The sequence below is a fragment of the Canis aureus genome, chromosome 29 (genome assembly GCF_053574225.1).
Source record: "Canis aureus isolate CA01 chromosome 29, VMU_Caureus_v.1.0, whole genome shotgun sequence".
Classification (NCBI taxonomy): Eukaryota; Metazoa; Chordata; class Mammalia; order Carnivora; family Canidae; genus Canis; species Canis aureus.
This window is the reverse complement of record NC_135639.1, coordinates 10,527,166-10,551,846: the sequence shown is the minus strand read 5'-3', so window position 1 is coordinate 10,551,846 and position 24,681 is coordinate 10,527,166. Positions and strand designations below refer to the sequence as shown.

The window sequence follows — 24,681 nt, the reverse complement described above, 5'->3', positions numbered from 1 at the left end:
GGTTTGGAAGCAGATGAGCCTCCTTCTGAGAAACCATCAGAAGATCAGTAGTGGCCTCACGCTACGTCATCACTTCCCTTCACCTCATCATGTAGGCATCGTCCATCTCACATCATCACAAGAAGGGTGAGTTCAGGACAGTAAGATATTTTGAGAGAGAAAGAGACTATATTCCCATAACTTTTATTATAGCATATTGTTATAGCTCTTCTATTTTATTATTAGTGATTATTAATATTTTTCTGTGCATAATTTACAAATTAAACTTCTCAGAGGTATGTGTGTATAAGAAAAAAATGCGTATGTATGGGGTTTAGTACTATCTGTGGGTTCAGGCATCCACTGGGGAGTCTTAGAACATATCCTCCATTGGTAAGGGGGGGCTACTGTATTTTAGGCATTCCGAATTTGTAGAAACGGTAGAGATCTCTGGCACTTACTGAGGTGTGGCCTTGACCAAGTCCTTTAACTTCTCAGAGTCTCTGTTAAGCGCTCATCTGTAAAACAGGCATGACAATACCTACTGATTTAAGGAGACCTCACAGAGGAGAAGCAGAGACACAGGCGGAGGGAGAATCGAGGTCAAGACCTTTTGACCCTTAATGAGAAGAGCCTGAAAAGACATTGTGTTAAACTTGGCTCGCCTCACCTGGCTTAACAGGTGTCCCACTGGAGGTATCATTTGAGGCAGTGTGTCTTAAAAATAGAGCATATATAGTATAGGAATATTGTATGGACCTCTTGGGGAGGCCAGAGGATTGATCCATGTGCCTGCAGGTGGCGTTGGGGCCCCTGCTGTCATTTTAAAAAGAGGTCAGTCCAGGAAGTGAAGATTTGGGAGAAGGGCGTTGAACGCAGCTGAAGGAGGGAAGTGAAATATCAGCTTTTTATCTCCATCAATCCTGGGAACATCTGGGAGCTTCCAGGTGGCCAGAATCCTTGGAATGCCCTTGTCCTAGGGTTGGACTGGAGGTGACGGGGAGGGGGCAGCTGGAGAAAAATGTATCCTGGAGTGACTCTCCCTGGAGTGGTTGCTCTCTGCTTCTGCTTGTCATCTCTGCTGATTTTCCTCATTTTCTAGGCCCCTCTAGAAGGGCTGGGTCCTGGAAGCTCTCCAAGGCTCTGGTGGCCCCTTAAATGACTTGATCTGCAGGCAGTGACCTCATGTCCACTCTCCTCTGGTGTTGGGGGTGGGGCTTCCTGGACAAGCCGGTGGCCAGTCACATCCATCCCTCAGGAACCAGAACGTCAAGAGGGTAGCCCTTGGTCCCGCTCCAGGCTGTCCATCCTGTGATCTCTCCCCAGGGCACCACCTCACCCCCTCACCCCTCAGTGGACTGAGAGCAGGAGGGCAGCAGCCCAGGGGCCGACTGGGGATGGCATTAGCTTCCACTTCTCTGGGCAGCCACAGGCTCCCCCCGTGTTTCCCTCAGGGTGCTTCCACTCGGGGGAGCAGAGACAAGCCAAGTGCGAGCCTCCTTCTCCTTTTCATGGAGAAGCAAGGAGCAGGGAAATACTCTGTCTCCCGCAGCCCATCTTCTCTGGGAAGCCTTGGAGAGAAGGGGCGCATTGCTGAAAAGCCACCTCCCAGTAAGCCCTACAGGGAAACGAAGTGCCCGTAGCTGGCTAATTCTACTTGTTTGTTGTTGTTGTTGTTGTTGTTGTTTTTACTGAGATAAAATTCACATTCCAGAAAATTCATGATCTTAAGGACCATGTGGAGGGTCTTGATACATTTGCAGGGGTCTGCAACCATTACTATGATCGGAACTAGATGGACATGTTCATCACCCCAAAAGGAAATCTGGTGCCCATTAGCTGTCATTGCCCCATCCCCCCTTTTTCACCCCTGGCAAACACTAATCTGTCTTTTGTCTCTAAATGGGTTGGCCTGTTCTGGAGATTTCCTCATACAAATCGAAGTACAATTTGTGGCCTTTTGTGATGGCTTCTTTCACCTATTGCAATGTTTTCAAGGTTCATACATGTTGTAGCATCATTACTTTGTTCCTTTTCAGAGCTGAATAACTGTAGGGATAAGCTACATTTTACCTACCCATTCTATTAGTTGGAGGCCATTTGGGTTGCTTGGCTGGTTTTTTTTTTTTTACATATTTTATTTATTAATATTAACATTTTATTTAATATTCATGAGAGACACAGAGAGAGAGAGAGAGAGAGAGAAGCAGAGACACAGGCGGAGGGAGAAGCAGGCTCCAAGCAGGGAGTCCGATGTGGGATTTGATCCCAGAACTCCAGAATCATGCCCTGGGCTGAAGGTAGGTGCTAAACTGCTGAGCCACCCAGGGATCTCTGCTTGGCTGGTTTTTAAACTTAGATTGAGGGCCACTTTGGGTCCTTTATTTGAGAAGATAGGCAAAACACCTCTGATACTCATACCATCAGCCTGTAGGACTTTGGCAAAATATTTGAAGATTATATGAGAAATAAGTCTTGAAAACACTTCCAGGCTTTGATCTGACCCCAATGCTCACTGTGAAAAACAGGCGTAAATCTTAAGCACTAAGTTGAAGTTCAGATAATAGTAAATACAGTGTATAATAATCTTTATAATAATGCCTATTATTTGGATTTTCATATTTTTCTGACCCTTTACAGGAAAATATTAATTCAGTATGAAAGATTAGGTTGGACACATTGGTGATAGAAGAGAAAAGAGTGTAGGTATATAAGGTCATTTAACTGCTAATGATTGTTTAATTTCAAGACGCCTATTGTTTACAGTTAAATACTTGCTTTGCTCCTCATTCTTTGTCTTTTCATCTCAGTTCTCATGAGAAGTGCTTCAGTGAACATCATCAAACTGCTTTTGGCAGATCCTCCGAGATGCAGCAGGATGATGGTGTTTGTTCAGAGTTAGCAGCAAAACAGTTATAATCTCATTTCATTCAAATGGTGTTATTATTGCAAGATATAACACCAGCAACCCAAACTGTCTCTGACAGTCTCATATTTCTCTTGTTTAAGGAACAGCTGTCAACAGGGTCTGGGGGAGCTGAGCAACCGACAAATTACAGGGAAATTATATTTTTAATCAATCACTTGCCGGAAGTCGTGAAAGCTAATATTTGGGTTATAGTTACCCAGCCATAATACCTTTCAGAAGCTCCTCCTTCATCACAAGACATCTAGTAATTTTCATGGTTTTTCTTCTTAGACTATGATAAAAAAAAATATCTAAGAAAGATGCACTTTGAATCTAAAGACCTAGAGGGGCACCTGGGTGGCTCAGTGGGTGAAGCATCTGCCTTCAGCTCAGGTCATGATCTCTGGGTCCTGGGATGGAGCCCTGCAATGAGCTCCCTGCTCAGTGGGGAGCCTGCTTCTCCCTCTCCCCCTGCCTGCTGCTCCCCCTGCTTGTGCTCTCTCTCTCTCTGAAATAAATAAATAAAATCTTAAAAAAAAAAAAAATCTTAAGACCTGAATAGGTTGAAAGAAAAAGGATGGAGAAAGATATAAAAAGCAAAGCATGAGCATAAGAAAGCTGGAGTGCCTTTATTAGTAGTTGTTAAAATTAAATTTCAAGGCAAGAACCGTGAGCAGAGAGATAAAGAGGAGCATTTTATGGTGATAGAGGGTTAACTCACCAGGATACATAACAATACAAGATCTATTTGGTCTTCCAAATCAACACAGAATATCTAGAGAAACTCAAGATCCACAAAGAAAAAAAAATCACTGTTGAAAAGAGGGAAAGATGTGGTTGGAGATTTGAACACCCCTCTCTCATAACTCACAGAAAAAAATAGGGCCAAAAAAATCAGTTAGGATATAGAAGATTTGAGTAAAATGATCCACAAACTTAATTGGAATTTATGGAACAAGGTAGGGGACACATTCCCTTTTTGAGAAACATGGACCACTGACAAATAGGGACCATATGTTATGCCATAAAGTATGTCTCAATACATTTCAAAATAGTGAAATCTTTAAAGGTGTATTCCGAATTACAGCAATGTTAAATTTGATATTTTTTTATTTAAAAAAATGGAAAACCAGAAAGAGTCCACCCCAAAATTACTAGAACTCACATAGGAATTCAGCAACAAGGCAGGATACAAAATCAATGCACAGAAATCGGTTGCATTTCTATACAATAACAATGAGACTGAAGAAAGAGAAATCAAGGAATCGATTCCATTTATAGTTGCCACCAAAAACCATGAGACACCTGGGAATAAACCTAACCAAAGAGGTAAAGAATCTGTGCTCTAAAAACTATAAAACACTTATATAAGAAAAAAATTGAGGAAGACACAAAGAGATTGGAAAACATCCCATGCTCACAGATTGGAAGAAAAATATTGTTAAAATGTCTATGCGACCCAGAGCAATCTACACATTTGGTGCAACCCCTATCAAAATACCATTGACATTTTTCATAGAGCTGGAACAAATTTGATATTAATATAGTGGGACATCTGGAAAAACTCCAAATGCTTGGGGATTAGACAGCACACTTCTGAATGTACAGGTCATAGGTGCACTCTAAGCAATAAGACAACAGGTGCACCGAAAATGATAATAAAAACAGCGCATCAAAAATTCAAAGACGCCACTAAAGCACTGACTTAAGAGAAATGTATAGCTTTAAAACTCAGATCACTGATTTGAAATCTTTCTTCTTTTTGAAGGTAAGTCTCCACATGATGAAACTAGAAAAATGTGGGTGAAGTAAGCCAAAAATACCTAGGACGAAATAAAGATAAGAGCAGAAATGGAAGAAATAGAAGGTAAATAATAGAATAAACAAGGATAGTAGTAGATTCTTCGAAGAAATTGGTAACATTGATAATCCCTTAGCAAGACTGAATTTATCGGTTGAGGGTTAATCAGAGAATCTAAGCCAATGAGGGGCATAGAAAATGGGATATAGGAATTTGACTTCACATGCCTGGGGCAGCTGGTTAAAGTCTACATAAAGCAATTGCATCAGTAACCGAAGCCCATAGGGCTTTCTGTGCGGAATGAGAAGGAGACACAAAGTGGGAGAAACTAGGACAAAAAAGAGGGCCCACTGGAATGGAAAACTGCAAACACCAACTGCATTCGTCTTTCAACATTGCTAAGCATCCAACTCCGATGCCTGAGTGGCTCGCTGGCGCACTTACCCTGGAGCTGCATAGGCACCCGGACCAGGATTCTGAGAAGCTGAAAGAGATCCAGCAGAAGCTGGAGGATCTGCAGGTCGGCTGCTGCCCCCACCCATAAAGTGACCCTGTAAGCAGGTAACAACATGGGATACCTGGGTGGCTCAGGTGGTTAAGCATCTAAGTTTTGGTTTTGGCTCAGGTCATGATCTCAGGGTCCTGGGATCAAGCCCCATATCAGGCTCCATGCTCAGTGAGGAGTCGGCTTGAGGATTTGTTCCCTCTGCCCCTCCCCCCTGCTCATGTACACTCTCTAAATAAATAAATAAAATCTAAAAAAAAAAAAAGAAAAATGACATTAAATTATGCACCCTTATTTCCTCACTGAGTAAAATATTTCACTGTATTAAAGTAAAAACTTACACTCTCGATCAATTAGAGCATCAGAATTTACATTGCAGAAGAATCCTTCAGGCAGCAGAACATGGATCATGGAAGATCATTACCTCATTGACAAGCTCAAGGGCAAGAACAATGAAAGTTAAAATCATTAGCCACTGCACATTAAAGATGGGTGAGAAATGGGAATAACATTTCTGAAATGAAAATTAATATGCCCATAATATGTTCAAGCAGAATTGCACACAACCTTAAGATCCATTTATTGCCCCAAGGGGGCATCTTTGTACACACCCCAGCTCCTTTGTTTCCTGTTAATACAGGTTCTTTGCTTTTCATAGTCAGGATTATATGACATGACATTCTTCACTATGCAGAGCTTTTTGAGAGCAGTGATCATGAGAAAGGAGTTCACAAATTGGGTTTCTGCTTTCTCTGCTTGTACAGAAAGAACAGAGTCTCCAGAGAATGGCTTTCCCAAAAGGATAGCAGAGCCACACTGTAACATTGTCACACAACCTAGCACTTGCTGGAAGCCCGTAATGAAAAGGACAAACAAAGGCGTGATCAAGGTCTTACCACTCAAAACTCCCATTTGCCTCTGTCTCTGCTGCCAGCAAGAAAAGGTATCTGATGAATTCACACTGGGATATAGAGGTGCCTTCTTGGAGTCTATACCTTTTTAAAAAGATACCTGGAGAAATCAGCTGCAGTAGGAATGCATAATAGAGAGATTTCAGGCACCAAGGAGGCTGGGTTGGGAGAGATGTGGGGGACTGTGGGGAGAATTTTGAGACTCTGCTCAAATCTTTACCATCCCCTCCAGATTTTCCTCACGGTGTGGTGAGTCTGTTGAATGCCAACTATCCCATCAACAGGTAAGGTTCATGCTTTCCCTGACTGGAAGCTTGATATCATTGGCTCCCCAGCTGGCAGTGTGTTTTTCCACCATTTCCAACAAAGCCATTGTTTCTGACCCCACAGAGACCTGGGATGCTAGTTACCAGCCCAATCATGTCCCCCGTCACATTTCGTGTCTTTTGGCAGAATTTATGATGTGGCATTCTTCAAAACGAGAGTGCTAAAAATGCCCTCCAGAGGGAAAAACTTCTCTGCAGCCACAGAGTCCTAAAGTTGTCATCCAGAGAAGAGACTTTGCCACAGATCTGAAGATGTCCAGGAGAACCTTGGAGGAAGGAAGAGCTGAAGGAGACAAGTGCTTGAGCAAACACTACCAAGGATGCCTGGAGAGGGATTGGATGAGCCTCCTCTTCCTCCTAGAGTTCGTTACAACTTTAAAAGCCTTCCAGCTTGATTTTATATTGCAACTTGCTTTAATTAAATCTGCATTTGGTGGGGGGGTTGTCTTGCTTCGTGTCATCTCATTAATTGCTTTCGGCATCCACTTGTGCCAGTTGCTGCCACTACGGTGTGTGGGGAAAAAAAAGCTGCTCTGTTAGAAGAAAATGAAAAAGACAAATGTATCCTCTCTCAGCAGATCACAGCTGGTTAGAAGAAGAGGTGCTATTAAATCTACACTTGTCCATTCTCTTCCCCAAGCATGTCTCTTGCTTTACATATAAAAACAAATGCTTTCTTGTTTTCTGGGGGAGATGGATGCCAGAAGGAGGAAAGAATTCATCAGCAAAATCCAGGGATGCCAAGTTGGAATGACATTTCAGCAGCCAGTGCACTGGAGAATACGAGCAAGCCAGGGTGCTTCTAGGGTGCCGGGTTTGTTCTTTTGCAGCCAACATATGTTGAGCACCCACCATGTGCAGGCCTCAGTTTCAGATATTTCAGAATCTAAGCGGGATCAGCTGACAGTCCACAAGAGCAGCCCCCCAGCTTCCTGAAGTTGGCAGAAGCATTATTCATACTCAGAACTCTTACTTCCGGTGGCTCTTGCTCAGTTAAAATCACAGCAGCATCAATGAACAATTATTTCTGGATGTTCTTCCAATAAATGCTGGTAACTACTATATGACCACCTCCTCCACAGCCTTCTAGTTTGAAATTAATGGTAAGTCAGGGAAGAGCATCAGGAGCAAAATAAGATAAAACTGCCTTATTAAATGTCATTAAAAGATTCTTTGAGTTAAGAACAGGGACTCTGTTGTATGCAGGTGGCTCTCAACTTGGCAGGGAAGTACCTCCAATCTCTTATCATCTACTGGTGCCAGTAGGGCTTGCAAGGGTACAGCATGCAAATGAGCGCCAAAAAAGTTATTGAAACAGGAAAGGGATTTGAGAGTACTGTGTCCGCTGGTTGTCCATCTAGGATTCCAGGAGTCATAGAAGTTCAAGGGGATCCCGCCTCCAGGTCTCTAGGAAGAACTGTGCAAGGCGGTGCAGGGGATGCACAGACTTCAAAGCTCCTGTTCTTCACCCCAATCTCCACCATGAGGGCCTCCTTCTCCCTTGTCTTACAGGTCATTGTTCCCTAGGAAGTTCTATGTATAGAAAAAGCTCTCTAACTGTGAGAGTAATCAAAAACCACTAGCCTACGTCCCCCTCCAGCACGCTAGAGAGCCTTACTGATGAAGTATTCTCTTTGGAATGAAAATAGTTTGGAGTGGCAAATCTTTTGATGAATGACTAAGTAAGACCTGGGTTGTGGTCAGCACCACTGGGTTGGTGTGTTCTGGCATCTGGCACCCCTTCCCAGCCCTGCAAGGTTGTACAGAGGGGAAGCACCCCAGCCAAGAGGGCAAGGGCATTGTGCCTTTGTCTGTGGTTCCTTACTCTCTCCCACCCAGCCCACTGTGCCGGGGACCCTGAACCAGCATAACATAGCCCCAAGATACACTTCCACGCAGGTCTGCACAACGGAAGCGAAAGCTTAGCTTACTTAAAAATAGACGTGCCTATGGTCGACTAACACACTGCTTTTATTGCTGCCATAAACCAGGATTCAGCGAGGGGAGCCCCTGACCATTATTCTTCTTGTTCATTCTTTTTCTTAATCCATGAAACAGCAAAGGATGGTTTCAGGGAAAAGTTAATAAGAATACACATCTGATGGGTATTGCAAAATGTTTGCTTTATGGTAATGGGTAAAGCCATTTTGAAGCAGACTCTAAATAGCCACAATTCCTGGGAATCTATCAGGATGGAGTCATGCACAGAATCTACAAGCGAAGGAGCCCAGCTCTCCAGCAGAAACACAGGGCTCTACAGAAGTGAGAAACAAAGCTGCCATTTACCGGATATTTAGCCTAAGTCTTGGGTTTCTGTAAATGGTATCTCTGATTCTCAAAACAACTTTTATGTTAAGCATTCTCATTTTACAGATAGGATGAAGCTCAGTGGAGTTGAAGTTCAAGCCACTCAACTTTCAAATCCGGATCTGCCTTGCCCGTTCTGTTCCTGCTTCCCACACTTCAACCCTGCTTGGGTACTTCCCTCAAAAGGGAGGGCACACTGTCCCCCCGACCCCACAGCTGAGGGCTGGACAGCACTGACAAGTAACAAGCATTTTGTGTTGAACTGTTCATACCCCTTTATCCCTTTCCTGTTTATACCTCTCTACCCAGAGCCTTACCTCCTTTTTTTTCCCTTTCATAAATGATTCTTTTCAAATGATACAAAGGAAAATTGGTAGGACAATCAAATGTACAGGGTAATCAGGCTGATGTGTACCAAACACATTTATAATGTAATCAAAGATGTTTACCTTGGTTTATTTTCTCAGTGCCCAGTTCCAAGACCCCTAAAAGGAATACTACTAGAAGAAAACATGTTGTGTAGTTAAGATGGATGAAACTCTAGTCTTTATTGACTTTGGTAAGACAGCCAGTTAAGAACATCTCTAATTACCTGGTCCCAGGGGTTATATTTGAATTAACTAGATTTTGTTTTTTCTCTTTCCTGGGATACGTTCTCAATTGATTTCTACTGATGACTTGTACAAGAATCAATAGATAAATATGCTTCTAAGTAATTAAATTTTTTTCCTTGGTTTAGAGGATTCAATAATTTAAGAGAATAAAATATTTTTGGTGCTTATATCATCAACAGCATTGGGTCTCAACTAAGAATGACTCTGCCCTTGGAGTATTTGACCATGCCTGGAGAAATCTTTGGTTGTCAAAATTGGGGTAATGGGGTGCTATTGGCAGCTAGTAGGTAGAGGCCAGGGGTATTGCTAAACATCCTCCAGTGCTCAAAGCAGGCCCTTCACACAGAAGATCTGTGTTGGTGTGTCAGTAGTGCCATGATTGAGAAACCCCAATCTACAACAATACCAAAAGAATACAAACACCAAGGGCTATTGATTTCACAATACACATAATTTATAATAATAACATTGATGCCCTCCGTAATATCGAGAATCAATTGGAATGAATTATAATGGGCCATAATTTAAAGACCTCAACTTCAAGAGTTATCAGTACCCAATAGAAGCATCCTTCACCCTGCTTTCTATAGAAATTACTGAACAACAACCAATCATACTATGTTTCTGGCATGCAATATAGCTTAATTTTCAGATGTCTTGAAGACAAATGGACAAATAAATTCAAGGATAACATGGGACATGCAGTGTTGGCTTTCACGTAACAATGATGGCAGGAGTGTGAACAAAAACCCAAGGACACATGAAGAAGCTACCTACTACTAATGAGTTTGGGGCAGGTCATTAAGCCTCATGCTTTGATGTCTTCAACCTTAAGATGAAAATAAAGGAAAAACATCTGAGATATTAAGGTGACTATATCAAATAAAACATGCCAGGCCCCTGTTAAATATAAAATGCTGTCCTACAGAAGGTTTTACAAGGAGATACATTGTTGTGAGTGAAAACAGACATAAGAAATTGCCCAACAATATTTAAATTCTTAATAGCAAGCCCTAAAATTGTTGTGCCCCAGTTGATTCGATCCATGATTTAGTCATTCTTTCCTAATCAAATGCAATTACGTGAATTAAATGCTCTTAATAATATCCTGAAATTAGATTATGGCATTGCACCTGGAGCTTTGTCGATTACCAGTGGAATAGCATCTCTTTAGGAAGCAGAAATGGTTGAATGAGTTCTGAAATGAGACTAGAAATAATGAAAATAGATATGAGGAAAAGAAACATGTATGAAACCATCCTTCAATTAAGTGAAACCAGATAGAAGAAAAGAGACATATAGATCAAAATTGGGGGTAGAGAACACTCTCTCCTTGTGGTTTCCTGAAATGAGATTAACTTTTCCATGTTTTAAAAGGACATCAATATGACCTTACTAAAAAGAAGCCTGTATTGAATTAGAGTTGACAAACTTTTTTTTTTTTTTAGAGAGAGAGAGAGGGGAGAGAGGTAGCGGGGCAGGGGCAGGGTGAGAGGCAGAGAGAGAATTTTAAGCAGGCTCCATGTCCTGCAGGGAGTCAGATGCAGGGCTTGATCCCACAACCCTGAGATCATGACTTGGGTCTATATCAAGAGTCGGACACTTAACTGACTGAGTCACCTGGGTGCCCCAAAACAAACAATTTAAAAATAAATAACTAAAAGACAAGGACGATGTTCCAAAGAAGATCTTTGATTAAATAATTGGATTTCTTTTTCTGAGTTACGTGGAAGCAAGATCAGCTAGGACTGCGTCTTTCTGTAAAACTAAGTGAGAAAATATTTTTTTCCCTACATATAAATATGGGAACCAAGGCTCAGTAAGGTCACACTGACCATAATTGGCAGGATGAGAATTCAGAGGTCTGCATGGCTCCAAAGCTTTCACTCTTTCCACTCCACAACTTGAGGCTGCATTGGACAGTCTCCCAATTCCATTCCCCCCCTTTCCTGCCCTCTTCCTACACAGGGTCCACCTCTACAGTGCACTTCCTCTCCTTCCACCCCAGGGTCACGAATGAGCACACAACACCTCAACACCTCTCTCTCTCTGCTCTTTCTTCTGCGCCTTCTTTCCCCACTTCCTCCATCCTAACAAGTGCCGAAGATCCATGGACCAGAAGGAGGGGCCCTTCCTGGGAGCCTGGACTTCAGATCCAGCCACCTGGTTCTATGTCAGCCTAGGGAGTCCCCCTCAACCAGCAATTTCTGCCTTTTCAGGCTTTCCAGCAGGCCAAGTACTTGAGCCTTTCTGATCTCTCCATCCACCCTGGGTCTCCCTCCTCCTGCTCTGCTGGCTTTTGGGAAGGGCCTTGAGCCCCATGCCCTGGGTTCTCCATCCACCCAAGTGGGTGTAGGCACATGTAAATTCCCCACTAGATCAACAAAGCCCACACCAGCACTCGAATACTCAGGGCAGCACCCATGATCCTATAATCTCTTCATTAGCTTTTTTATTATGATAAAACGGATATAAAATTTACCATTTTAACTATTTTTAGATGTACCAATCGACAGCATAAAGTACATTCACACTGTTGTGCAACCATCACCACCATTCATCTGCACAACATTTTCATCATCCAAATGGAAACTCTGTACCTATAAAATAATTCCCCATTCTCCCCTCCTGCCAGCTTCTCATCACCTCTGTTCCACTTTCTGTCTCTATGAATTTCATCCTTGTGTGTAACTCCTATAGATGGAAGCATGCAATACTTCTTTGTGTGACTTATTTCACTTAGCATAATGTATTCAAAATGCATCTGTGTTGTTGCATGTATAAGAATTTCATCCCTAAGACTGAAAAATATTCTATTATATGTATGTACCACAATTTGTTTATCCATTCATCTGTTGATGGACATTTGGACTCTTTTCACTTTTTGGTTATTGTAAACACTGCTGCTATGAACATGATGTGCAAGTATCTATTCAACTGTCTGCCTGCAGTTCTTATAAGTATATGCCTAGAAGTGGATTTGATGGATTGGATGGTAATTCTATATTTAATATTTGAAGTACTACCATATTATTTCCCACAGCAGCTGTATCATTTCTAACTCCCACCAGCAAAGCACAAGGGTTCTAACTTCACATCCTAGTCAACACTTATTTTATGGTTTTGCTTTTGTTTTTATAATCGCCATCCTAATGGGTATGACATGGTATCTCATTGTGATTTTGATTTGCATTTGAATTGCACCCACTTTCGTACCATGTAGATCCAGTTTAGACTTGGATTTAATTAATAGATCTCACATTATTTATCCAGTCCTCTACTGTTGGGTAGTTTTTACTTATATGCTATGAATAATGGAGTTGCAGCGAACGCCTGTGCACATATAACTTGTGTATAAACGTGAATTTCTCTGGAGGGGAATGTACTAGGAGATGTCAAATTGCTCTCTGGTGTGGTCACTTCTACTGATTAGCACTCACAGTAGCAATGGTACAGAGTGCCTATTTCTCTACATCTTCACCAAGACTTGGTATGAACAGGCTTATTAATTGCCCTCAACTGATGTGTGGGATGATAATTCATTGCTGTTTCATTTTGAAATTTGCATATTTGTGTGAGAGGTGGAGAATATTTTAATCTATTTATTGACCATGAAAGTTTCCTCCTCTGGAAGTTGCCTATTCATGTTATTTGCCCTATCTTTCATAGGGTTTTTTTCTTAAATAGGAGTTCTAGGGACACCTTGGTGACTCAGTGGTTGAGCACCTGCCTTCAGCTCACGGCGTGATCCTAGATCCCAGAATTGAGTCCTACATCAGGCTCCCCAATAGCAGGGAGCCTGCTATTCCCGCTGCCTATGTCTCTGCCTCTCTCTCTGTGTCATAAATAAATAAATAAATAAATAAATAAATAAATAAATAAATAGATTTCTATGTATATTCTAGTGACTGATGTCTCGTCCACTACATGCATTATGAGATTTGTTACCTTTTCATGTTTATTCTTGCCTCTTGGTATGAGAATTTATCATTTTAATTAGACAATTTTATCAAACTTGTTATTTATGACCTACAGGTTTCCTATCATTAAAAAGAATCTGTCCCTACTCTACTGTCACAGTGATATTTGCCTATGCTTTTTTTTTGAGAAGTTTTATAGTTTTGTTTTTGACATTTGTGTCTTTTACACAGTGGAAATTTTTTTTAATATGCTCAGAGATAATGACCTAACACTCTCTTCTTCCAAGATGAAGACATATCATTATCCTGGAACCACTAGTTGTTTGGTCTATTCTCTTCCATATTAATTTTTTTTAAGATTTTATTTAGTTATTCACGAGAGACACACAGAGAGAGATACAGAGACAGAGACACAGGCAGAGGGAGAAGCAGGCTCAATGCAGGGAGCCTGATGTGGGACTCGATCCCAGGTCTCCAGGATCACACCCTGGGCTAAAGGCAGCACTAAACCACTGAACCACCTGGGCTGCCCTCTTCCATACTAATTTTAAAGCCACCTCTGTCATGTACCCAACACATATGTTATTCTGGCTTCAGGCTGCCTGAGGTGTTCCATTGGCCTTTGTATACATCCCCAGTCCAGTGCTGCACAGTCTTATTTACCATGCCTGTATGGTAAGCTTTGTTATCTAATAAGACACGTTTTGTTCCCTATTCCAAGCTTCTCCCTTACCATACATATGGCACCTTCTTTAAATTTGTCTTAGCATTTCTTCATCCTTGTCAGATTGTATGAAAAACTTCATTAGGACTTTCATTAGACTATCATTAAAATAATAAAATGTTATCTATCTTCTTTATGACATCAAATCTTCCCACCTACAAACTAGTATTTAGATCTCCTACGTCTTACAATAAAGTTTTTTGTTCAGTTTTGTTTTTTTCTGCAAATGTCTGTTATGAATATGCAGTTTCAGATTTTTTAAAATTATATTTTCTCCTTAATAGTCCCTGGGATATAAGAATGCTATGGATTTTTCATATCGATCTTCTGTCCAACAATATAGAACTGTCTTATTTATTCTAGTAGCTTTTCTGTAGAGAGACAGGATTTTATGTCAACAGAAATTTTGTCTGCAAATAATGGTAATTTTGCTTCCGCCTTTGTAATTCTTATACATTTTATTTCTTTTTCTTATTTTACTGCACTGACCTAAAATCTTTTATGTGATGTTGAAGAGAAGAAGTGGTTGAAGCAATGCAGGTGCTATTCCTGACTTCAAAGGGAATATGTTGATGGTCCCAGTCTTTCAGTATATTTATGCTGATATTAGGCAGACTCATCAAGTAATAATGTTCTCTCCTATTCCTAGATTTCTACTTTTTTAAAAAATAAATGAATGTTGAAACTTTAACTTTCCCCTTCTTTTTTATTTGCCATTTGTGAAGGAGTGCAGTGGCATACGTAGAGAATGGATTCTGAGTCAGTTCCTGGAACATAATGAACATTAGATGACACGTTCTTTTGAAGGACACACTGTTCTCAAACTTGTTGGTGTTAGCACCTTTTACACTCTTAAAAAAGACTGAAGACCATAAAGAGCGTGTTTTTGTGTGTTGTGTATCTATTTATCATGCTAGAAATGAAAACTGAGAAATTAAAAAAAATTCTCAATTCATTTTATTTATTTATTTATTTATTTATTTATTTATTTTAAGATTTTAAGATTTTAAGATTTTATTTATTTATTCATGAGAGACACAGAGAGAGGCAGAGACATAGGCAGAGGGAGAAACAGGCTCCCTGCCAGGAGCCCGATGTGGGACTTGATCCCAGGACCCCAGGATCATGCCCTGAGCTGGAGGCAGATACTCAACCACTGAGCCACCAGGTGCCCCTCAATTCATTTTAAAACAATGATAAGCCCAGTCCATGTTAAGTAATGTAATTTTTAAATGGAAAATACCATATTCTCCAAAACAAAATCAAGTGGAGTGTGTGTATCTACTATACTTATTAAACTTATCTCAGAGTAGTTTCCAGTATTATTAGATTATTTGCTTGTTCTGTAGAAATTTATATTACAGCACCTCCCAGCCTCTAAAGTTGAATCCAGAGATGACTGGTTCTTCCGGTTCTCTAATTAGACTTCTACGAGGCACTAAGTACCCCAGTTTTTCCATTTATAAAATAGGGTTGTTGGTTACCACAGACCAATTCTGATGATGTTTTCATTAAAAACCAGAGAGATTGTTTTTTAGGACTGGGCTATTGGTAATGTGGACAGTGGCATAAAATTCTGGGTAATGGAGGAAAAATCTATTGTGGACAAAGTAGTTGGAGTCCCTAAGAATCTTACTTTCTACCTAATAGTTGCTTGAGAATAGTATTATCAATAGACTGTAAACAAGAAAATATGCTTCTGTAATCAACTCTGCATGCCCTAAACTATGATTTATTCCTGGTCTTATGAAAGGAGAATGTTTATTTAACAAGAGCAGTTGCTATCATTTGTCAAAACCACATCTTTTTTTAAAAATTTTATTTATTTACTTGACAGAGAAAGCACAAACAAGGAGAATAGCAGGCAGGGAGAGAGAGAGAGAGAGAGAGAGAGAGAAGCAGCCTCCCTGCTGAGGAAGGAGTCTAAGACAGGCTCGATCCCAGGACCCAGGACCCAGATGTCCCCCATCTTTTTTTTCTGAAATTACTTATCTGCTCATGACATTTTTACATACCCACAGTAGTGGTGTTTATGAAATGCATTTATTTTTATTTCTCTGTTAGCTGGATCAGTGATCAGAAAGCTTTGTTTGAGGGGATTATTTCAAGATCATGTCAAATAACACAGGGATCCTCTGGGAGGCATTTGCATGATCTTCCTGAAACCGAACTTGTAAACAACAACAGCAGCCAATCACAGGGGGGCAGGGGGGCCCTTGTCTTACCCACTCAAATGAGTGGTCTACTGGAAATTCAGTTCTCCTTCTTTTCACTGAGATCTGTCCTTGTGGAGACTTGCATCCCGTCACACTGCAAAACAGATGTGTTCTAAGCGTGTTTTAAATATAACCTTCTAAACACATTATCTTCAATTTATGAAAGAACTGAAGTGTTCTCACTCTTCTGAAGTGGTAGCAACCTAAAAGCATGGCGACCATCAGAACCACTGGATGCCAAGCTTCCTGGATATGATGGCTCATTCAACAGGTGAAGACTTCCCACCCATAGAGAGGGGGAGCCTCAAGTGCAAGCCCTCCCACACGTCCTCCTCTCTGCACCCAGCATCTGGGACAGCTGCTTCACCTTAACCCTCCCTCAGACCTTTCCTTTCCAAAAGTGACTCCTCCCACCTTACTCCAGCTCTGTCTCCTCCTTCCTCCACCCATACCTCCAAGCACAGCCCTCTGGGCACTTGTCTTTTCCATTTCCATCAACACTTGGTGAATATCTGCTTGTGTCAAGAGTTAAGTGCCATTCATCCACTGAACCTAGGAGCTCCCAAATTTATCTGCCAGTAGCCAACCTTTCCTTTGAGATTCCTGAGAAATATATACAGCAGACAATAACAAGCATTGGACCCTTTTTGTTACTATTTCAGCATGGTCAGCATGGTTGTTTCAGCATGGTCACTAGGGTGGCCAACTGTTCTGGTTTGCCTTGGACTAAGGAAGTTCCCTAGACATGAAACTTTTAACTTTAAAACCAGGACAATCTCAGGCAAACTGAAGCAAATTGGTGATTGTTATGGATTCAGCGGTGTCCCCTCTAAATGTTGAAGTCCTAACTCCCAGTACCTCAGAAGGTGACTTTATTTGGAAATAGAGCCATTGCAGTGGTAATTAGTTAATTAGAAATTAGATGACATCATCCTGGAGTATGTTGAGCCCTTAATCCAGTATGAATGGTGTCCTTATAAAAAGGGGAAATTTGGAGACAGGAATGTATACAGGGAGAGCACCATGTGAAGATGAAGGCAGAGATTGGAGTGGATGTAGCAGAAGCCAAGAAGCTAAAGATCACCAGCAACCCACCAGGGGCTAGGAGAGAGTCCTGGAAGATTTTCCCTCATAGCTCTGAGAAGGAAACAACCGGGCCAACACATCACTCTTTGACAAAAATCTGGGCTGACAGAGCCATCATGTTAGACGCTTGTAGACAAGGGAAGGGATGGGTGAAATTTGAGCAGTTGGGGGATAGTGAAGCCACAGGGAGGGGAGGGAGCAAAGTTACTTAGCTTTCCTGGGCACTAACAGGAGCTGGGGGCTTTTAAGGATAGCATGGGTAAGAGGACCCCAAGTCCTGTTCCCAGGGTGCACAGTGGGTGGGGGCTGTGGGTGAGACCTTGGCAGAACTTCCCATGGGAATGAGTCAGGAATGAACCTCCCCACCCCAGCAAAGATCGCCAAGCAAAACCTGACAAGGAAGCTGCCAACGTCAAGGGCGTGCCAGGGCACTCTTTGAATAAGGAAAATGAGCTGAAGGCCAGCAGAGCATTTGATGAATGTTCTGGACTCTGTCATACATCTTCAAGGCCTGGGTACAACTCAGAGGAGGGGAAGGAGGGCTTCCATTCCATAACCAAGATGGAATTTCCTGCCAGTCTGGTTAGTGGGGGCTCAGAGCCAATTGAAGTTGATTTAGAAAAATAAAAACACTGTGACATTTCTTATGCACACAGATGTAGGGTAATATTCATACCCACTGCACATTCATTATGCCTGTGATAGGATGTGCTTTCAATTTCTGCAAGCTGTGGTCTGACTGGCGGGTGGGCCAGGACCCATTCCTTCTCTCAGCTTCCTTGCCTCAGCTGTCCAGCAGGTCCTGTGGGGAGAGACATTCTCCCCATTAACTCCAAACAGAAGTCAGGGTAGAAGACTCCTGCAGTGCTACAGCTGTGCTATGAATTCCAAGGAGAGGGGAGCCTGAGATGGGGGGGAAGGGGGTGCAGGAGAGACTGAGGAGCCTGGAGGATGAGAGACAAGAGGAAGAAAACTGATTTGCAAGCCAGCCTTCCAGGGTCCTCCAGGGAGGCTCCAGCTCTCCAGGAGGCCACCCCAACTCCAAGGCATGCATTTCCACCCCAGCTATTTCTGGCCTCCACTCACAGACTAGGGTGCCCATCAGACTGGCTTATAGCCCACAGCTCACTGCACTGTCACATTTGCCATCTGCAAAACAGAAGGGAGTGTATTTCAACTGCGGAGAGTGAGAAGTCAGGGTCTGTGGCAAGGAAAAATGGAATGCGGTGAAGGAGAAAACTCCATTACAAAGTCTCCAAGGAGCCAGGATCATCCATCTTCCTCTTCTGGTTGTCAGTGAGTAGCTCTACCTACAGCTTCAACCATCTCTCCTGAAGGAAAAAGAAGCACAGCACACTCATTTTCTTCTTTTAATTGCAGGATTAAAGGGATGAGTGACAAAGCTCTATATCAACCTCACAACCTAATTTTTTTTTTTGTTACTTTATCAATATCACATCCTCCTGACTGGGGGGAGGGAGAGCCCACCTCTTTTTTATTTATTTTTATTTGGAGGGGAGAGCCCACTTCTTTTCATAAGGCCTCACCCCTTGTTGTAGACTTTTTACCTTTCATGAGTGTCTTCTGTCTCCCAGGCCATCCCATCACCATCATTAGTCTAAACAGAGCCAGACACCAGTAGACATCTCTCATCTCTACTGCCAAATTACCTCTTGTCATCTCCCTAAAACCCATGAGTTTTAGCCAGGGATTCGATTTTGAGTTCAAAAGAAAAAGCAAGAAAAATAATCTAAAGAACAAAACTAGTGGGGCAGCCCAGGTGGCTCAGCGGTTTAGCACCGCCTTCAGCCCAGGGTGTGATCCTGGAGACTGAGGATCAAGTGAGTCCTGCGTTGGGCTCCCGGCAAGGAGCCTGCTTCTCCCCCTGCCTGTGTCTCTGCCTCTCTCTCTCTCTCAATCTCTCTCTGTCTCATAAATAAATAAATAAATAAATAAATAAATAAATAAATAAAAAGACTAGTGATAGTGTCTTATTGTCTTACTTGCTATTTGTGTTCATTTCTCCAGGGACAGGGCACTGTTGGGGGGGGAGCCCCACTCTCAAGCAAGGTGCCCAACACACAGGTGATGAGTCTTGGGTAGATAGTGAGATGGATCACAGGCAGCTACTCAGTAGAGTCTCTAGATAAATCTCTCTTCTAATAAAATAGAGCGGATCCAACATTATCCGTTATAATGAAATGACTTTCACTCACATTCTGCTACAGTCTCTTGAGTGCAAGAAAACGGGGTGAAATGTAGACAGCACATCCAGAATCTTTGGACCACCAGAATCAAGCCACCACCTTGGCTCTTCCTCAGCTCAAGACACAATTTTATTGATACCCCATTAATAATTATGTTGGTTAGGGCAGCCAGGGTGGCTCAGCGGTTTAGCGCCACCCTCAGCCCAGGGCGTGATCCTGGAGACCCAGGATCGAGTCCCACATTGGGCTCCCTGCATGGAGTCTGCTTCTCCCTCTGCCTGTGTCTCTACCTCTCTCTCTCTCTCTCTCTAAAAATAAATAAATAAATTATTATTATTATTATTATTATTATTATTATTATGTTGGTCAGATAGGGTCATACTAAAAATGTTTTTAGGATTTTTTCTCGAGGTCTAGTTATACCCATGGGGGTGTATTTAGTTTATTTCTTCATTTTTAAAGATTTTATTTATTCATTTGAGAGACAGAGGGAGTGCAAGCTGGAGGGAGAGAGAGAGAGAATGTGAAGCAGACCCTGGGCTGAGTGCAGAACTCGATGTAGGACTTGGTCCCAGGGTGGTGAGATCACGACCTGAACTAAAACCAAGAGTTGGTCACTCAACCAACGATGTCACCCAGGTGTCCCCCCCAACCACAGGAGTCTATTTAGAATGTGACACCATCCGACTCCTGTCTTATGACAGAAACAATCACTGGGTTCGAATGCCCTAGAAACATGGACTCCAGAGCCACCAACTTGCTTTGTCCCTCAGAGGCACCTGCCTTTCCACATTTCAGTATACACCTCTTAAAAATGAACATAACACATGACCCTCCCTCACGGAGTGCTTGGCAAGGTAAAATGAACTACAGGAGATACTCAATTTGACAAAGTTCAAATGACAACCTCTCAGAAATAGCAAGAAAACTGGCTGGAGAGGAAAGGCTTATCAGATTTGCCTGATAGCAACAGATGGAGCGAGGTGTCACTTGTATGGAGGACAGAGGGACCCAGGAATAGCCTTTGGGAATCTAACGTGCCCATAAGCTCTTGGAGGAAAACCTTTGAAGTCATTGCCAAGATTTATGTGGCAGCCTTTCATCTTTACCGCTACACTGGCCTCTGCCTTGAGCAGGTGTTTGCCAGCAAACTCAACAGCAGAGGGGTCATTCATCCAGGTTTCTGCTTGTTGTCATGGAGTAATTGTCTCCTTTTACAGTCACTGTCTGGTTTGTAGGATAAAATATCCGGTCACCCTACCTGGTGGGACCTTTGGAAAGCCATTCATTTCAGACTCAGCATCCAGCGGTTGGTACTAAGACCATACTTTGCATCCTTGGCAGATGACATACTGTTTCGGAAGGGAGCAGATTGTATGATTTTTCTATTTTGACTTAGAATTCAATGGTAGCTTATGTAACACAGGGGTTCTCAGCCTCAGCCCTACTGATATCGGGCTGGATAATTCTGTTGTAGGGCCATTCTGTGTGTTGTAAGATGTTTAGCAGCATCCCTGGCCTCTACGAATAGATGCTGGTAGCAACCTCCCCTCTTCCCCGCCCCCATTTGTGACACCCAAAAGCATCTCTGGATGTTGTCAGATGTCTTTTGGGAGGTGAAACCGTCCCTCTTTGAGAAGCACCCGTGTAGTACGTCTTACAGTAAAATTTAGTGTACAAATCTGAGTAGATTCGGCCTGGGACAGTCATGGTAATTTCCTGAATCAGGAAATGAGAAACACTTACCTTTAGGGTTTGGTAGAAGATAATGGTGGTTTTGAGCTCCAGACTTAGAGCCAGACTGATGGGAAGGGGGCTTTGTCACATCCTAACTATGTAGCCTTGTAAGGTGCTCAACCTACTTGAGCCTGTTTTCTCACCTGTAAATGGGTAAAATATATCCCTATCTTCCAAGGCAGTTATGAAAATTAAATGAGACATGATATCCAAAGCATTTAATGCACCTGAGGCACATGATACACACCACTAATAGTGTAACAATGATGGTGCTTGATGTTACTGTTATTAGGCCTAGAGCAGAGTCCCATGATGGTTGAATAGGCTGCTGTAGGGGCACCTGGGTGGCTCAGTGGCTGAGTGTCTACCTCTGGCCCAGGGCGTGATCCTGGGGTCCTGGGATCGAGTCCCTCATCAGGCTCCCTGCAGGGAGCCTGCTTCTCCCTCTGCCTGTGTCTCTGCCTCTCTCTCCCCGTATCTCATGAATAAATAAATACAATCCTAAAAAATAAAGAAAGAATAGGTTGCTATGCTTGGAAGGTACTTTGGGCAAGTCAAGTGTCCTAGGAATGGGCCCTTTAAAAGGATAATAAATACACATTGCCTGCAAATATTTGGGGCTGTCATCTAGTTCTACTGGAAACCTGCTTCCTTGGTACCTGACCTGGCAATCGAGTGGGTACACACTTATCATATTAAAAGACTGTTGAGACCCATGGCATATGGGGTTTCCAAAATATGATATGGCTTGACCTCTGTGGCATAACCCCATCTCTCCCAAAATCTAACCTAAGCCCCAAATGGGGGGCATAGTTGCTGAATAGCCCATGAACCCAGGACTAAAATGCATCAGTCCTTTGCCAGACATGATGCCCATGATTCAGTTGATGCTCCCTTTGTGTCAAAGTCTCCTCCAGACTCTGACTCACCATGAGCCATTCCTGGTCCCGGGATATTCCCTAAAACTCAGTCCTGAGCTTTGCCTCTACCCTGACTGCCCTTAGAAGTCTTAACTCTTGGGGATCACTGGGTGGCTCAGCGGTTTAGCGCCTGCCTTTGGCCCAGGGCATGATTCTGGAGTCCTGGGATCGAGTTCCGCATCGGGCTCCCTGCATGGAGCCTGCTTCTCCCTCTGCCTGTGTCTCTGCCTCTCTCTCTCTCTCTCTCTCTGTGTGCGTGTGTCTCATGAATGAATAAATAAAATCTTAAAAAAAAAAAGTATTAACTCTCTCTGAATGTCAACATCCTCTCCTGTAAGATAGAAACAAAAATTATACCTACTTCTCAGATGACTACAAATATCAAATAAACTATTTAGAGTATTCAGCAGAGTGCCGGGACACCCTGCACATATTTACGTTTGGCCACCTCTCAGATGCTCATAGAATATTAAGGGAAGCAATGCTCAGCAGAGTGCCCACCAAGTCCCAGTAAGCTTCCATGTCCCCTTCCACCCCTTCCCTTTTCTGCCATAATTTAGTTGTTCTTCCTCCAATCACCTCAGTGAAGAGTCTGCTGGGGAGCCCAGGGTTCCTGGGCTGAACTTTCTAGGTGTCCTCCCCCATGGTTGCAAGGGGAACCAGTCCCTGAACTGTTTCCTTGCATCAAACTAAAAACAGGTGGCAAATGGAGACCCATCGTGGCCCAAGCCTGGATGTATTCCAGCACCAGAAGTCAGTTTGTGAGGGACATCTCAGTATTGGGATCCTTGCTTCAGTGATTGGAGAGCCCACCTCACTCAGATATACAGCAGGATGAAAAATATATTGTTTTAGCAGGGCCAGCTTAGGCGGTAAGAACCACAGCACTGGCACCCAGGGGCCATGATACTTTTAGAGACCCATGAACAAGTTTTAATTTCTCTTAAAATCAGAATTTTAAAAAAATGAATATAACCCAGATGGAATTATATTTTTCTTCTACTAATGCAATCACAAATATAACTTTTAATACTTTTTATGGAGGACCCATGAAGGTAAAGCATTTAGGACTGAAGTCATCACGTGACCCTACAGTTAAGTGTTGCATTGGTCTTTGGAAGGGAGCTGTGTTTGTTAGGAGCAAACAGGAACATGTTACCCAGGGAAGAACGGGGGACCCTGAGGTCAGGTGCCTGAGCAACAAAATGGCAGTTAAGCTTTTCTTCATGAGCAGCTGAATTAGTCACTTTGGACTCTGTGGGGGAGGAGCAGGGGATGCTGAGGAACAGAAGGAGGAGAGAGAGAGACAGGGAGAGGAGTGGAGTGTACCTAGGGAGAGGAGTCAGTGGGTGGCATGGGGCTACCCATGTGAAGGGACAACCAGGGTCTGAGGTGGTGGCCATGGTGAGGGCAGAGAAGCTTGCTTTCACTTTGCAGCTGTGTGCGGGGTTGCAACATTCCTTCCCTTATCTACCTCCCTCCCAGCTTATCAGTAAAATTGACTCTGCTAGTAAATTTTGTGCAAATGGAGTTTAAGTGGAAACACAAGTCAACCTGGAGCTGTGTTCTACGTTGACACAGGTGGCACAGACATAGCACAGCCTGAAGCAGGAGCCTCATTATAGGGCCAGTGGCCTGGGGTCCCTGAGGGAAGCATTGATTTCCCTCTTCGTGGTAAATGTTTTGGATTTGGGGATTCAATGACAATCTTATCTAGGCCACAGAGGGCGGCAATGTCCCAGTCGCCATCAGAATCGCATGTCACAGCCACCCCTGTCACCCTACATCTCCTGATGTCACTTTCACAGTTAAGTCTCTGATTCCTAACTTGTTTATATATAACAGAGTGGCCCCCCTAGCATGAGTGATATCCTCAGTGGATGTCCTCAATGATCTTCCTGAGGACCACACTCTCCCAGAGCAGGGACGGAAACAGGGAGATGAAGCCCTGAACCATGAATGAGTGTGATTATGTTTTATTTTGTTTATTTTTTATTTTTTAAAAGATTTTAGTTATTTATTCATGAGATACAGAGAGAGAGCGAGAGGCAGAGACACAGGCAGAGGGAGAAGCAGGCTCCATGCAGGGAGCCCAACATGGGACTCAATCCTGGGTCTCCAGGATCAGGCCCTGGGCTGAAGGTGGCGCTAAACCACTGAGCCACCTGGGCTGCCCCTGATTCTGTTTTAAACCCTGGGGTGACGTGACAAGTATGCAGGCTGCAGAGGGCTGTGGGAGCAGGGATGTGGAATGACTGCCAATGAGTGTCTTTGGGGTTGATGAAAATTTTCTAGCAGTGGTGGTGATGGTTGTACAACCTTTGCAAAGATTTTTAAAACAAAACAAAACACTGAATTAAAAAAAAAAAATTGGGACAAGTCTCACTCCGAAGTAGACCTTGCAAAGGCTGGATGCGGGCCTCACAGACCATCAGGCCAACCTCTCCCCCCCTGCAACTCGGCTTTGCTTGGGGTGGCCCCACCCTCCACACCCTTCTCCACTTGGTGGCTCCTGCAGCT

General features: G+C 42.9%; 1 long non-coding RNA gene across 1 annotated transcript; it reads right to left on the bottom strand.

Annotated features, from left to right (window-relative positions):
• Nucleotides 1-15,954: 15,954 nt before the first annotated feature.
• LOC144300772 (uncharacterized) lies at nucleotides 15,955-21,023 on the bottom strand. Its single transcript, XR_013367551.1, has 3 exons — nucleotides 20,766-21,023; nucleotides 18,384-18,628; nucleotides 15,955-18,099 (listed from the first exon to the last, which is right to left on the bottom strand). It is a non-coding gene; the product is annotated as an uncharacterized LOC144300772 (long non-coding RNA).
• Between the last annotated feature and the right edge of the window lie 3,658 nt (nucleotides 21,024-24,681).